The sequence below is a fragment of the Ylistrum balloti genome, unplaced genomic scaffold (assembly GCF_031769215.1).
Source record: "Ylistrum balloti isolate Yb309-2 unplaced genomic scaffold, AGI_CSIRO_Ybal_v1 Utg371120, whole genome shotgun sequence".
NCBI classification, from domain to species: domain Eukaryota; kingdom Metazoa; phylum Mollusca; class Bivalvia; order Pectinida; family Pectinidae; genus Ylistrum; species Ylistrum balloti.
The window spans coordinates 22,868-41,329 of record NW_026782615.1 but is presented as its reverse complement, the minus strand read 5'-3'; positions in this window follow the sequence as shown (position 1 = coordinate 41,329).

Here is an 18,462-nt window from a genome sequence, read left to right as displayed (position 1 = left end):
TCCAGTAATTCTCAAAAATATCGTTTAAAAATCTTTCATCGGGACCTACCTACGGCCTACTGAAAATCAACCAAAGAAATTTATTTGAGAATGATCCATCCTGGGCTTCAGTTCCAAAGACTTTATCTAACATCTATAAAAATGTTTAACAGACACAAATTTTCTCATTCCTATGCAAACAGTAATCCAGTCAGGTTTTGAACAGGATATCATAAAGTGATCGAGAGTCAGATTTCCTCTACATAAGAAACGTAAAGCAATGCTTTGTGTGGTTTACAACAGCGCAATGATTATCAACCATATCGAAACCCGATTGAAACATAAAGAAGTGTTCCAATTACTTGAAATGTTAACCATGTCCTGTTGTATTAGGGAGACGCGGTAAAGGTAATGAACCTGAACTCAAATGCAGTCATTGTACAATTAAATTTATGAACAACAGCTCACCAACCTGTCTGAGTTTCTAATGTCCGGAACGGACATGAAAATCTGTGTGTGTGTGTGTGCGTGTGGGTGGGGTACGGGTGGCGGTATCCCGGATACAAGTACATTGTATGTATTCTAACAAACAGACCTTACTTACATGTACGCATAAGCATACATACAAAATGTACACTATATATATTAGCACGTACATGTTCGTATACTAACAAACAGACTTTACTTACATGTACGCATAAGCATACATACACTTAATATATATTAGCACGTACATGTTTATATACTAACAAACAGTCCACATGTAATACTTAACTGAGGCATGACTGTAGTACCCTCAAATATGACATTTTTCGAGTGAATCTTGTTGAAGATACAGTTTGTAACTGTGAAAAGCCTTGTGAGAATCACTTGTTCTTTGAACGTCAACTTTAAGACATTGAAATGTGTATTTTGTTTCAAATTATTTTTTTTAAAATGGTGGCCATATTGTATTTGGGACCGACTCATTATTAACATACGAAATAATATCAATGTATGGTCACAAGCAGGTTGTTAAAAATACATTCTACCAGAATCTTTTACACATTAATTACAATTTTAAATTTCTAATTTCGTTACACCGTTTATATTTCTTTTTCTTTTCCAACTATGAAATACGGTAGCTTTATGACCATACCATTACTGGAACAGTTCATTATCATCATTTCATCAATTTCAATATTTAAGTACTTGATAATTTTCTTGATTATGAAAAATAAAGTTAATATGCTTTAACTTTTGTACATATATGCCTATATGGTATATTTAGTTTTAATCAGTAACACATATTCAGTAGTCTTACGTAAATTTCTATTTGAACCTCACCTGAGACATAGACGTCGTTGTGTCATCTTCCTTATGACCGAAATTCACACTAAAGGCCTCTTCTGTTTGTGGATTTTTGTGACAGATCATTCAACATGTCTGAATAGATGCATACATGCCTTTTCTAGACTTGTCATTAGAAAGAATGAGGTGTGGAAATTGCGTCCATAAATTTCTTAGCATGGAACAAATAGGTGTTGAAATGGTTTCATAGACATGAGAATGAAAATTAGTTACAGGACGTAATAATGCAACGACACGAACGCTATGGGACCACAATTCTCGGATGTTTTCCAAATATCTTGAAACACGTTTTTTTTTTTTTTGCGGTCCAAATATCAGGCGCAAAAGGGGTGTCACTGCGTTGAGTCATCGGGTTAAGGGCTACATAACTGATATACTGTATTTACAGGTCAATGTTAGCTCTTTAAGATACTGTCCTAATTTTTTATGGGTAACTAGATTATACTCTACAAGATAGCTATGGACCTGTTCCAGAATTTCTCGGTGTCACTGAAATTTCCGCTGAAATGATGTTATGTATCGGCTATTTGCGAGATGAGGACATTTTCGTAAATTATGCAGGCAAATTAAAAAGTAAGCTGTGCCGAATGGTATATTTATAAGTATCTTGTGAAACGAATTCCTTCCGAATAAAGTTGTTGTTTGGTAAGTCGATATAAACTACTGACAGCATTATACTGTATATATCGGAGGTAAGAATGTCGGACTCTGCTTTACGCAGAACACACTGTAAATTATGACATACGTGGTTAGAGATGATTTTGCCATACATCTTTTTAGAAACCAAAAATAGGTACTCACACTATCCAACATGTGCTGTCTTCCAAGTATCGTCCGTTTCATCCAAAAGAGAGTTACGCGAAGGGAGACAACTCTATTTTTTCTTACGAAAAGTTGAGGAACGTCAAAAGACGAAACAGCGTATCCAGACTAAATATGTTATAATATTGTAGACCAATTCGAAAAAGCGACAAAAACCGACAATACATTTACGACAATATTTTTGTACTAATGAAGATATGTATATAGGCCTTAATACCCTGATTTATCTCCGTTGATTTTATTTTCCAAATTCAAAACTGCACCGTTTTCTTTCGTAAAAACAATGTTGAATATTCTCTCCAAAAAAGCAGGTTAGTTTTTAAAAAAAGTGAACTTCAGTAACTCTGACAGAGTCATTATTTCCTGCAGCTTTCATATTAATTTTAGACATTAAGTTGATGCCAGGGATAGTCATGGCGCAGGCTATTGACAAGTTTAACATCCTTCCTGTAATCCTCCAGCATCATCAACCGTCAATCTTTATTATAAGCTCTATGCTCCAGGATGGCATTTGGTTTCAATAAATGACGTATGCATAATTCCATTGTTATCGAAATCTGTCTCCAAACAAGTATATCTACGGCGGCTAGTATCTTAAATGCTAATTAGATATATTGTTTCTGTATTGAGGCCTAACTGGGATATTCTATAACCTTTACTAAATTCAAGCTACCAAGAACCCTCGCCCGCTGACTAAGGAAATAAGACATCGACCCTTACTCAGCAACTTAGGGTCCTTACTAAGATATACTTGGGCCCTAACTTTGTATCATAATGCACTGACTCTGTACCCAGGGTTCTTATTTAACAACCTAGGGTCCTCCGCGAGATATCCCTGAGCCATATCTCAACTGTCTTAGGTTAGGGTACAAAGCTAGGTAAGTAAGGACCCTAAATTACTAAATGAGTCACTCAGATTACAAAGCTAGTGTCCAACGGTGCTACGGTAGGCCATATTTTCCTTAAGATGTTAGGTTGGGGCCGTAAGATGAATTATTTAGGGTTCCAGGTTGCTAAGTAAGGACCGTAAGATAAGTTATCTAGGACCACGGGTTGCTAAGTAAAAGCCGTAATATAAGTTAGCTAGGGTCCTCGGTCAATTACAACCTCTGGAGTATCGAGGATGTACAATGTTATAATACATCTACCACCAAATTTCATCGAAACAATTCATGTATCTAAATTTTGTCCAATGATATGCCACTATCCTACGACAATTTTGCAATACAGTATTTCCTGGGTCTTCGAGGAAGCCAGATTGACATTCTTCCAAACATGTCGCATTGCAATATACCTACTTAAACAAAAATTGCAATCCGGCAAAGTTCCAGCAAAGACAAACAAGAAAATGGTAGCCATCTTTGATGACGTCATGAAACATTTATCTACTGTCCGATAAGTCCCCGATGCACGTGTTAGGTTTTATTATTTGCAAACATTTATGAAAATTGATGAGAAAATAAATTCAAGCATCTATAAGATTTGCAGGAAACTCAGATTCGAAGGAAAACATACCTACAGAAGTAATCGGTTAGAATCGGTTTTCCATAGAGAGTACAAAAAATAACATAGCAACACTGTTTATATTAGAAATATCAAAACATTGGTTATTTCAGTAGATAATTATTTATGATTACACTTCAATGTGCGTGGGAATCACCATGACCGGGAAAATAAACAGATTCTATCCACAGTGAAAAGTTGTATATGTACTACCAACCATAAATATGATATAATTTTACTTTTGTGTAGGGAGGGCAGAGGTTGCAAGCACTAACTACACTTTATACAAAGGCAGTATGCTATCGAGTTAAGCAGTGTAATCTTGCCAATACATGTACATTTTTAAAAAGATAGATGAAATTTTTTTGTATCATTTGCGAAAGCAATACCAAAGTATAGAATACTGTAGCCAAATTTCTTGAATAAACTCAAGAAATACACAACAAATGTTGATTTTAGCCTTACATTCGGACAGTAAACCAGAAATATCTTTGTTCTGGTGTAATCTAGGTTGTAACTATCAAACCATTGCTAGAACTTTTAAAATATCTATATGATTACATAAAGATGGTTATCAGATAGGGAAAAAATACATATTGAATTAAACTGTACCTGTGGTGATGAAAAAGCATGAGATTTTGAAGAAAAAATATATTGAGATATCGCTGGAACGAAATAAGAGAACTTACCCGTAAACAATAGGAATCCATTTTCAATTTTCCTTGTAGAGAATTCGAATATCCAGGCTGTGTTTAAACTATCCAATCAAGAGCCAAGTGTCAAGAATTAAATCAAGGTTCCCAATGTCCCGCTGGATAGTTTGGAAAAATGTGGGACTTCTGTTAATGGTAGGAACCACGGTGCACAGAATGTAAACTCTTATGTAAAAGATTCCAAATGAATTGTCAGAAACAATATATACAGACGGTGTGCTCACTGAACCCCGAAAGGTCATTACGTTTCAGTTTTTTTAGCGGTTTAAAACCTATTGCTGGTTTAGACTTAGTTTCGTATGTGTATAACACGTATACAGGTATGTTGCAAACGGTATCTCCTACATGTAATGATATTTATGTTCATATGTCTATTCAAGACAACTCACAACGTAAATAGAAATGGATTCTATATAATTACACTGAACAAGTATTAATGCTGAAATGCTGTAACAATTAATTAAATAACTCGTCAAAGAATTGTAGCCGGGTCAGTGCTACACACAGACGTAATGGACAAAACAAACTCCTCCATTCCACAGTTGGACGTTTATTTTACGACGAGCATAAGACAGGACAACATGATGAAGAAGACGAACATTAGAAGGAGAAGACAGACTACTAATATTTGACCTCGTGGTCCGGGTCAAGAGTTTAACGTCGGGAAAAACTACTTAGTATGACATCAATGAAGAACAAACAATGGACACAAGTGTAGACTGTCTTGCATGCCATTAATCAGTGCAAAAATACATTTACACTTTTTCAGGGAGGTTATGTTCCAATTTCCAAGCCAAATAACCATCAGTTTACACTGATGTCAAAGTATATGAACATGACTCTCGAGGACACGCCGGTAGCTGAAAAGTGAAATCACAAAATGCAAACATGACGGTTGGTGAATGTTTACTCAAATCTAACCTTTCGCGATAAAATCAATAAAAATTAGAATCATAAAACCCAGTCATTTTCCAGACGAACAAACATCTGTTTTCAAAATTTTAATACAAATAACAAAACAGATAGATAATGAAATACTTTATAATTTGACACAAACAAGTTTTTCAAGAATCTTGAAATGGTGTTAGCTGTTTGCAGAGGTGTTTACTGAGGAATCGCAATGCATTCTGGGAGAGATTGGATAGACGGGCTCCGATTCGGCGTGAAACCTGCCCGTCTCCTTACTGTATTACAACTGCTTTGTTTGTCTGCCTTCTTGTTTTATGTATGAACTTCATCTATTCCGTCTTAATATATTCAGTCTTATTGGCCCGAATGTGATCGCTAGGGGTTTTTATGTGGGAGGAAACCTCAGTACCATAGGAAGAAGAACAAAAAAGAGGTGACGAAGAAGAAGATCAACAACAACAACAACAACGACAACGACGACGACGACGACAACAACAACAACAACAGTGCTGATGATAATCGAACACATCCGTATATTTGGATGATGGCTGATGATTACGGAACACGTCCATACATATGCATAATGTATAAATAAATTCTGTGTGTAGAACCAGAGACTTGTAGAACATAGATACTCTTGATAACGTGTCCTGTACATTAGAGTACTGTACCAAGGGAGGTAACTCAATTTATCTTAGCAAGTTGGTTAAATTCGGCAGTCAGAAAAGCTCGTAATTCGGACGATTTTGGCCAGGAACGAAAGTATCCGGATTATTGAGGGTCCAGTAAAGATGAAAATCTTGCAAAATATAGAACATTAAAATACACGCTTCAGTAAAACATGAATCAGCTACACGAATTTTAATATGCGCATCTTTTTGGTCAACTTGCACTTGTAGGAAGTGAATATTTCATGATATATCTAAATATAACCTCCATACACACTTTGAACGGTTCGAGCAATATTAGGGGTACATACTACTGCTGTAAATGAGTCATTATAGCGTCTTCATTATCGCATTACCGATCTGTTTTGTCTCGTTAAGTGTAATAAATTTATTATGAAGTCTCATGATTGTCTGAACAGTAGAAAATACATCGTCAGCGTCGAAATAAGCCTGTATTATAGGAAAAATATTTTTTGTTTATTTTTTTTTCAGAAATAGGATTTACGTGATAAATACGTTTAGATAATAGATATATACGATGAAATTGGCTGAACTCGTTAGATGTATTGATAAAGATCACTCGAGTAGACTGATTGATAATTCAACACTGATCTTTTGGTAGAATTGTGAATATGAACTATATACCAACATATCTCCCCTTCCAACTTCACACCATCATATTTATACTGCATCTTACACAAACTACTTCTGAATTAACTTATACATAACGATCGTGCTTCTCAAATGTGCTCCAAAAATGGTAAGTAATGAGTGTTGGTGCAATCAACTTTATAATGAAAAAAAAAGAAAAAAAGAGAAACCCCGCCCCGGAAAAAAAAACAAGAAGGAAAAAAATTTAAAATGTAGTAACTGTTTTAATTCAGGAAATTATGTTTAGTTTTACATTACAGCATTACAATTTTAAGAGAGGGTGTCAGAAATGCTGTCTAGGGCAATAAGGGAAAAGAGTCTTGCACATCATCATTATCATCATAGGAAGGCACTATGTAGTAAGCTGGGAGCATGTCGACAATACCGGACCTTCACCTGAACACAGAACAACAATTTACCGACTAACCTATCCATGTGCTCATGTAACATTTTTGTTATTGACGTCGGATCAGATAATTATCCCGTACAACCTTTTATCAAACTTAATTTCAGAAATTACAATTGTGAAAGAAATAATTTGAGCTAAAACTTATGGTTCTTACGACCCCCTGGCTCGCAAGATTTTTTTTTTGAAAGGAAATCGAATCAACTTGGATAAAAATACGTTACCAGGCAACCACGTTACGTTAGTATACCTGTTGTTTCCGTTGTTCTATACCTTATTCTTACTTGAGAACGTGACATTACTTACTAGGATTCATCAAGGTTTCCATGGCTTATGTCGTCGATGAAGCAGCAGACGCTTACTCTTCCAGAACACTTGGTCTTATTTTCCTTGTACTTTTTCAGGAGACTCCGTGTATATAAATATCTTTTGTTCATACTTTGCTCTAGCGTGTTGTGTGTCCTATTAACATTCACACGTTGCTGTGTAGTGGGGGAGACAAAGTAAAGAAATCATCCAATCCTCGCCAGGCGAATTATAATCATCGAAAAGAAAGCATATTTACGACAAATGAAGTTCTCCACACACACCTGTCCTTGCCTTCCTCTAAATTCTTGTGGTCGTAAAGTGGTTTTGCGCTATTAAGTGTCGAACTCCCTGTGCAACGGTCTTGTACGGAGTCCAGTGACCGAAGAGAAGGACGTTCTCACTAGCCTCTATAAGGCCTACGTGACCGACAAAGTTGATGGATAACCAGAATTGACCAAGGCAGTGAAATTATTTCCAATTTTGAATTTAATTCCAAACAACCTGGAGTCAGTAACATATAACCAAAATACAAAATCTGCGATTTGAGAATGCTTGTTTACAGATATCTAGGTTTCCATGTTAACAAAACACACCATAAAATAAACATTTGTCAGCACAATCTGCTTTGGTTAATATACAATTTACAGAACCATCTACGTTAGCAATGAAAGTTGCACATCGGTACTACGTTGTTCAATAACCTTTTGACCTTGAGGCTATAGTCTTACTATGCTGTACTACCATAAACATACATATGTTACATAACAATACGGCTAGTCTGTAACGTCTAATATTCACCATCAGCTACAGTTTGATATTTACAACAAAACACAAATCCATATTTATCATCAACAATAATATGATTAATTAATTACTGTTATTATAATCAATATAGATTAAAGATATTATCTCCCTTTGAAACGTCAACATTAAGTAAAATACGTCTGATATATTTCAGGTTCTTAATTCCTAAGTCATTTTATCAAGGGCAGATAACCTGTATAAGGTTACAATTGAAATTAGATTTGGATTATGATTATGTTGACATGTTGGTATTTTCTTGTGTTATCGAATTTGAGTTTGGATTATGATTATGTTGACATGTTGGTATTTTTTATTATTGAATTTGAGTTTGGATCATGATTATGTTGACATGTTGGTATTTTTTGTTATTGAATTTGAGTTTGGATTATGATTATGTTGACATGTTGGTATTTTTTGTTATTGAATTTGAGTTTGGATCATGATTATGTTGACATGTTGGTACTTTTTGTTAATGAATTTGAGTTTGGATCATGATTATGTTGACATGTTGGTACTTTTTGTTATTGAATTTGAGTTTGGATTATGATTATGTTGACATGTTGGTATTTTCTTGTGTTATTGAATTTGAGTTTGGATTATGATTATGTTGACATGTTGGTATTTTTTGTTATTGAATTTGAGTTTGGATTATGATTATGTTGACATGTTGGTATTTTCTTGTGTTATTGAATTTGAGTTTGGATTATGATTATGTTGACATGTTGGTATTTTTTGTTATTGAATTTGAGTTTGGATTATGATTATGTTGACATGTTGGTATTTTTTGTTATTGAATTTGAGTTTGGATTATGATTATGCTGACATGCTGGTATTTTCTTGTGTTATTGAATTTGAGTTTGGATTATGATTATGTTGACATGTTGGTATTTTTTGTTATTGAATTTGAGTTTGGATTATGATTATGTTGACATGTTGGTATTTTCTTGTGTTATTGAATTTGAGTTTGGATTATGATTATGTTGACATGTTGGTATTTTTTGTTTTTGAATTTGAGTTTGGATTATGATTATGTTGACATGTTGGTATTTTCTTGTGTTATTGAATTTGAGTTTGGATTATGATTATGTTGACATGTTGGTATTTTTTGTTATTGAATTTGAGTTTGGATTATGATTATGTTGACATGTTGGTATTTTTTGTTATTGAATTTGAGTTTGGATTATGATTATGTTGACATGTTGGTATTTTTTGTTTTTGAATTTGAGTTTGGATTATGATTATGTCGACATATTGGTATTTTCTTGTGTTATTGAATTTGAGTTTGGATTATGATTATGTCGACATATTGGTATTTCCTTGTGTTATTGAATTTGAGTTTGGATTATGATTATGTTGACATGTTGGTATTTTTTGTTATTGAATTTGGATTATGATTATGTTATGACATGTTGGTATTTTTTGTGTTATTGAATTTGAGTTTGGATTATGATTATGTCGACATATTGGTATTTCCTTGTGTTATTGAATTTGAGTTTGGATTATGATTATGTTGACATGTTGGTATTTTTTGTTATTGAATTTGAGTTTGGATTATGATTATGTTGACATGTTGGTATTTTCTTGTGTTATTGAATTTGAGTTTGGATTATGATTATGTTGACATGTTGGTATTTTTTGTTATTGAATTTGAGTTTGGATTATGATTATGTTGACATGTTGGTATTTTCTTGTGTTATTGAATTTGAGTTTGGATTATGATTATGTTGACATATATATTGTGTGTTATTGAATTTGAGTTTGGATTATGATTATGTTGACATGCTGGTGTTTTCTTGTTGTTTCTGTCCTAGTTTTAATGAATTTGAGTTTGGATTATGATTATGTTGACATGTTGGTATTTTTTGTTATTGAATTTGAGTTTGGATTATGATTATGTTGACATATATATTGATTTCATTGAATTTGAGTTTGGATTATGATTATGTTGACATGGGTATTTTCTTGTGTTATTGAATTTGAGTTTGGATTATGATTATGTTGACATGTTGGTATTTTTTGTTATTGAATTTGAGTTTGGATTATGATTATGTTGACATGTTGGTATTTTCTTGTGTTATTGAATTTGAGTTTGGATTATGATTATGTTGACATATATATTGGTATTTCCTTGTGTTATTGAATTTGAGTTTGGATTATGATTATGTCGACATATTGGTATTTCCTTGTGTTATTGAATTTGAGTTTGGATTATGATTATGTTGACATGTTGGTATTTTTTGTTATTGAATTTGAGTTTGGATTATGATTATGTTGACATATATATTGGTATTTCCTTGTGTTATTGAATTTGAGTTTGGATTATGATTATGTCGACATATTGGTATTTCCTTGTGTTATTGAATTTGAGTTTGGATTATGATTATGTTGACATGTTGGTATTTTTTGTTATTGAATTTGAGTTTGGATTATGATTATGTTGACATGTTGGTATTTTCTTGTGTTATTGAATTTGAGTTTGGATTATGATTATGTTGACATGTTGGTATTTTTTGTTATTGAATTTGAGTTTGGATTATGATTATGTTGACATGTTGGTATTTTCTTGTGTTATTGAATTTGAGTTTGGATTATGATTATGTTGACATGTTGGTATTTTTTGTTATTGAATTTGAGTTTGGATTATGATTATGTTGACATGTTGGTATTTTCTTGTGTTATTGAATTTGAGTTTGGATTATGATTATGTTGACATGTTGGTATTTTTTGTTATTGAATTTGAGTTTGGATTATGATTATGTTGACATGTTGGTATTTTCTTGTGTTATTGAATTTGAGTTTGGATTATGATTATGTTGACATGTTGGTATTTCCTAGTTTTATTGAATCTGAGTATGGATTTTAATTATGTTGACATGTTGGTATTTCCTAGTTTTATTGAATCTGAGTATGGATTTTAATTATGTTGACATGTTGGTATTTCCTAGTTTTATTGAATTTGAGTTTGGATTAATTATGATGATCAATGTACATTTCTAGAGTGTCCGTGTAAATCGTTCATATTTTACAGAAGTTTCATTGAATTTGAGTTTGGATTATGATTATGTTGACATGCTGGTATTTTTTGTTATTGAATTTGAGTTTGGATTATGATTATGATGACATGTTGGTATTTTCTTGTGTTATTGAATTTGAGTTTGGATTATGATTATTATGATTATGTTGACATGTTGGTATTTTTTGTTATTGAATTTGAGTTTGGATTATGATTATGTTGACATGTTGGTATTTTCTTGTGTTATTGAATTTGAGTTTGGTTTATGATAATGTTGACATGGTTGTATTTTCTTGTGTTATATGTTGGTATTTCCTAGTGTTTTTGAATTTGACTTTGGATTAAGATTATGTAGACATATTGGTATTTCCTAGTGTTTTTGAATTTGACTTTGGATTAAGATTATGTTGACATGTTGGTACTTTTCTGTTATTGAATTTGAATTATGATTATGTTGAGTTTGGATTATGATTATGTCGACATATTGGTATTTCCTTGTGTTATTGAATTTGAGTTTGGATTATGATTATGTCGACATATTGGTATTTTCTTGTGTTATTGAATTTGAGTTTGGATTATGATTATGTTGACATGTTGGTATTTTTTGTTATTGAATTTGAGTTTGGATTATGATTATGTTGACATGTTGGTATTTTCTGTTATTTGAATTTGAGTTTGGATTATGATTATGTTGACATGTTGGTATTTTTTGTTATTGAATTTGAGTTTGGATTATGATTATGTTGACATGTTGGTATTTTCTTGTGTTATTGAATTTGAGTTTGGATTATGATTATGTTGACATATATATTGATTATGTATTTCCTTGTGTTATTGAATTTGAGTTTGGATTATGATTATGTTGACATATATGGTATTTCCTTGTGTTATTGAATTTGAGTTTGGATTATGATTATGTTGACATGTTGGTATTTTTTGTTATTGAATTTGAGTTTGGATTATGATTATGTTGACATATATATTGGTATTTCCTTGTGTTATTGAATTTGAGTTTGGATTATGATTATGTCGACATATTGGTATTTCCTTGTGTTATTGAATTTGAGTTTGGATTATGATTATGTTGACATGTTGGTATTTTTTGTTATTGAATTTGAGTTTGGATTATGATTATGTTGACATGTTGGTATTTTCTTGTGTTATTGAATTTGAGTTTGGATTATGATTATGTTGACATGTTGGTATTTTCTTGGTGATTCTGTTAATCTACTCTTTTATAATTCTCTCCTCTAGGAATCTCCTTAATGTAAATAAATAAAGTCACATGTATTCAACAATGTATGGACAGCAAAATCATCGAATTTCAGTGAGTGTATTTCTATCACACTAGTTTTGAATGTTTATATCACATAATGTCTGTTTTTAAGATCCCCCCCCCCCCCCCAAAAAAAAAAAAAAAAAAAAAAAAACTCAGTCAGAATTCACGTCTGTGTCATATTTGATACAAGTCTGCACCGTTTAATGACGTTTTTTAATTTTCCTCCACATCACAAGTAAGGCTTTTCTCATTTCTGGTATTCTAAACGAATAGACGATAGGATTAAACGCAGAACACAGACAAGCAAGCGCCGTAAGAGGCATGAAGATTTCTGATGAAATATTTTCTCCAGTTATACCCTTAATAAGAAAGTTGCCATACGCTGGTGATGCCAAAATCACCTGCAGACAACTGATTATACTTAGGATGACAATTCCTCGCGATTCCTTAGTTGATGTCACAAAACCTGGATTCACGCGCTGTCTGATTTTTTTATAGCTCCAAATGATGCCGATATTGTAACAAGTACAGGAACAATTGATTGTTAATGTTAACATGGACATTATTCCATAATACAAGGCAAAATATCGTACATTCTCTTTGAAAAGGCTATTAATGCTGCAGTAGTATATGGACTCATATGTAGTCAACGTGATATTCGGTATCACATTCATGGTGACCGCGAACAGGAAAGTACCGAAAACAATTTTGATGAGAAGAGAAAAATTTTTGGTGATAGATTTCCATTTCATACTTTTAAAGAGTAATAGACGATCAATGGAAATAACTGTTACTTGGAATGCGGAACTCGTCAACATTAGCGTTGTGAAGAAGATACGAACCCAACAGAACCAATAATGTCCTTGTGTACCAACGAAAAGTTCAACTATTGCGTTAGAAATCAATCCTAGTCCAGCACCGGCATCTGTCAAAGCGAGACTGAGGATATGCAGATATATAAAGTTTGAAGAATTGACCTTCATGAAAAAGACGGTTACAACACAAGGTATGTTAAGTATAACTATAACACACCCTGTAAGTAAACTTATGCTTTTCACGTATGTAGGCACGACGTTGGAAAGGACACAGGAACTAGGTGAACAGGTATGAGTGTCATTTTCCATCGTTGATTTTTTTATTGATGGATTAATGGCTTCCAATGTCGTAATCCTGAAAACAATAACAAAATCAATTATAGCATTCATTGCTTTCATAACAGAAGTTATAGCTAACAGAGTCTGAACACTAACATCGTGATGAGTCTACTTTAAATGTATGCTTCTATAAGAAAATGTCTCATTGCTTACGAAACTTCAACCCACACATGACACGTGACCTTATCTTGTTCGAGAAGATAACATAAAGATAAATCTAAAACGATATTATTACGAAACATTCCAAAGAATTCGGTTTTACTGTCGGTTTAACATACTTTCAATCACACCGACTAGTCGGAAAATATAAACACGATCGGCTCAACGCTAAAGATTTTTTTCCAAACGGTTATAGATTGTAGCTACCGGTGTCATGTCTTGATAATTATTTACCATAGATACTAAACATTATGTAACTATGATGACATATTGTAGATCATATCCGCAACAGCAGAGTTTAGCCAACTCAATATTCTAACGGAAACTAGGGTGATTCAATTTTATATGAAAATGGATTTCACAATGTGGTGATATATCATGATTCTATTGTTCATGTTTTTTACCCACAACGCACCATTCAAGATGGCTCCAAGCCTACCCCCGCACCCCGCCCATTCCCTCTATGTTCCATCTATATCCCCAATCCCCCTTTTCCTCCTCCTCCCCCATTTCTTTCCACTAGCTCATCATGCTTCAGGACTACAATGATTTAGCAGCAGCAGAAGACCCTTAATCTCCCTGGTTTTATTCTCCTTGTACTCTTAAACAAACATATTGAAAACATAAAGATATTATTCCAATGATTTTCTGATAACATTAAGAATAAATGTGCTTGACCAAATTACCTGGCGTTTATAAAAATAATATCAGCAGTTCAATAATTAAGTATAACATACATTTGTATTCCCCGAAACTGAACTGTAACATTTGTAATGATAGCAGTGCTAAATTCCCCCTCTCAACTGATTATGATAAGATTCAGAAATGTTTAACACCCATTTTGTGTCTGTATTCATTCTGAATAAATCGGTGTTGTATGTATAGATTCTATCGCCCCTCCTTTTCTCACTAACATAATGTTTGACTTTGTCCTGACACAAAACCACTATCAACTGAACCAATAAATAGAGACCTATCCACATCAAAAAATTACCTAGGTAACAGATCTCCATATGAGCGTCATATAAACCGGAATTGTCTTTACTCCAGGACACGTAACTCTAGAAATCCAATATGGCGACTCTTTGTGGATTTGTCTGTACGTGCCTTTAGAATACAGGAGGTAAATTTTAATTTACAAGTATATGTTTTCTATAATATATGTGATGAAGTTTCATATACATGGGAATTTGGTGGTAAACCCAACGACGGCCATACCAAACGTGACCGATATCAACCTATTTTTCACATTCCCAGTAAATGGACCGTATAAAAACATCCTGTACCATCAAATGTAGATTCAAAGTTTCTAAAACATTTCTGAATAAGTCTTGTTAACGCTGTCGATAAGTTGTCCAATTACGTAATTACTATCAGAATTCCTCAAATGGATTACGAACTCACACTATTGGGTACCTAATTCACAATTGTTGACAAAATCTGCCTATGAAGACGGGGTATAAGTTTGGGTATTTTTTCAATAAACGCGCCATTTGAAGTTTGGGGTAATACTGGGGTACCACGTTGTCCCTATATAGCTGAGGCTACTGGTACCTACCAGTAATGCTTGCTGGCTATCCAGTCCTAACAGTCTGGGGTTGCTGTTTATTTATTTATATTGTTATTTATTCATATATTTATCTAACGGATTTTACTTTCATCATTACAGCCTTTCAGCTGACGACAGCGTTTGCCAAAGGAGATCTGCAACTTATTCACCGTGCTCTCTTGATACATAAGATGTCGTAGCGTGTGTCATTATCATCTGAACCAGTCACAACTTTCTTACCGATGACGTCAATAGCCTCCAAGTAAGCTACCTACAGTGCCGCATTAAGATAGAATGAAATATAAGCTGGCTCCGTATAGCGTACAAAACCCTTAGTTTACCGCACATCAATAACGATAAAAGTTTCTTATTAGCTTTAAGGTAATTGGTTAGGAGGAATCGCCAGTGTTACAGTCGTTCCGGTAACTTATATTTAGCGATAGCAGTACCTATCAAAAGCAACTCATTTGCAAACAATCGTTAACGGGCTCTCATAATATTTTAACTAATCCAAATTTTTATATTAACGACGTACCACATAAAAACTGATACTGCGTTCGTAGTATGTATTATCTTACAAACAACAAAATGACATCATAATTTGATCAATATGGTTATTTTTTTTCTCTTAAAAGCCAAGAGGCAGGGTCTTAATTTGTTATCATTCATCATGGCGTTTTACGTCTGTGGCGACACAAGCTGTTAACAATACATAACGAATTAAACCCAGTATAACATTTACGGATATCAGAAGTGAAATATTCCCCAATTGTGGTAGCTTACCACTTCAAACCCTACAGAAATCAGTGTCTATGTTGGAATCTTTACTTTGAGTCTCTATCATAGTTAGATTTGAACTCTTCTCTACTTTTGATTATAATATCTCATTTTCAGCGGCTCTGTTATGTGGCAGATACCCCATGTGCTCATCACAAAATGATGACGTCATTAAGATGCACCATGCATGCATCATAACCTAGTTTTGCAAAGATTCTCCATCATTCTCTTAAATGATGCAGGTACATTACAAAGACAAAATGGCATGGTAATGAACCTCTATAACCGCCCCTAGCAACTGAAAAATCTTTTTGCCTGTCCTCTGGTGATACCTTAACCCGAGTCAATTACTTTGGTTTAATCGGTGACTTCCTTAACTACATCAATACACAGGTATCTTTCAGATTCATTGATGCATATTTGGGCGATTACTATCATCGAAGTTCTGCGGGAAGGTTGACCTTAAAATAGTAACATTTGCACCTGTATCAATGTATCAACCAACAAAGGAATTTCCTTATTCTGAATTGTAACAGCAAAGAAAATTCCATTTCCCTTCTGATGTGCATTATTCATCAAGGTTTTTTTTTTCTAACTCTTTGCCTTAGGATTGATTCTCTCCTGCTTCAGCTTGGGTTTGGACCGATACCATGCCTGTATGGGGTATTATTATAACTGATTTTATCTTAACTAACTAGATTTAGTCCGGTGTTCCGTCGCTATATTTCACCAAAAAGGCTATGTACCCCTTTCAATTGCAAGCTTAGTAAAATGTCTGTCTTATAATCCCATTGACCGAGATCTTACCAAGAATGCAAACGATGTGAAGAACGAAATCCCCCACCGTAATATGATTGGGAATTAATTTGAATGTTTTTGTTAGTATCTGTGTTAAGCTGGGTGTGTATTTGCCGTTGACATTATGGCTGTCCATTGGCATACTGGATATTGTCTGTGAACAAAAGGGGACTGGAGGATAAGAATAGTTATAATGCGGAGAAGTGAACTGTATTACATAAATGGAAAGGGCGTGGTTGGGATAGTTAATTCTTTTCTCTGAATATTCAACAAAATTCCTTAATATTACAGACTGTAATAACCGTTCATTATTTTTCAAAAAGAGCATCATGATTTGTATCATCAGGTTGATTTGTAACCGAACTCTTTCAAACGTCTTCAAGTGACTGGGAGCGAGCACTGTTAGTCCTACTGGAACTAAGATTTTCCTACAATCACGGGAGAAAGTTGACCCCTGAGAATAACTTAATCCGTGATTCCTTTTATCATAACAAATATTTAACCTTTTGCATCACGTTGTTATCATTGCCTTTACCACCTGGATACAAATTTTTATTCCAATTCTGACACCAATGAAACGGGTGCGCTATCATGTATGAATTATAAGCAAATGTAACGAACTATAAGACAATACTGAATGATATTAATGGGTAACACCAGTACTATCATTAATACGTACGATTTTAACAGGTGATGGATAAAAACACGAATACTTCTTCGTTTTCATCTACAATACAAATGGCGGATATAAACTGACAAGGTCAAATGACGATATTTACAGATCAACATTACCATATTTCTTCATCAAGCATGCCTACAATAATAGATTATTAAGTTGGAGGTGACATCTTTACATTGTAAACAAATATATTACTGACGATAATTTACACCATATCCCTGTCCATTATGCATATGTGGTGTTTGCGTGTCGTGGATGATTCGATAATGTTTTCAATGTCAAGATGTCGGCAACTGAGAAAAAACACTCACAACTCAAAGTTTTGAGAGATGCAGGTTGACTGGAATGAAGTTTACCAATCGTCATTATGATATCATTGGGAAATGCTCTGTTTCCTTCTGCGATATCAAGTTGCACGTGTAAGTGTACCTGTTGGTTCCGTTGTTGTTAACAACTTTCGCATTTTGGACTGTGATTTCACTTTCTTTAATTGATCAATATTGACAATATATCAGATCATTTTAATTATTTTCAATTCAAAAATCATTTTCTGAATACTTGTTATTCTTTGAATATGACAATAATCCACCACGAAATACTGTTTTTACTCTCTTTTTCCAAGTTTGAAGAAAACCCATGTGGCAAGTGTTCTGTGGTATTTAGTTATCAGCTACCTCATCAACACCTATTCAAATAACATCTGAATTATATGCTGTGGATGTATCTGAAACTGATAACTGAGGCAATTCAGACTACAGCGAAACAGATCTGGAGAGATAGATGTTTTTATCATCACAGCAGTGCATATTTACTATATACCACCAGGTGAAAATATACACTAGATATACTATTCTATGGAATACATCATTTATCATTATTGTAGCTTACATAGTTTCTACAGGTAAGGCAATACGTAACGGATATACTATCCTGTGGAATA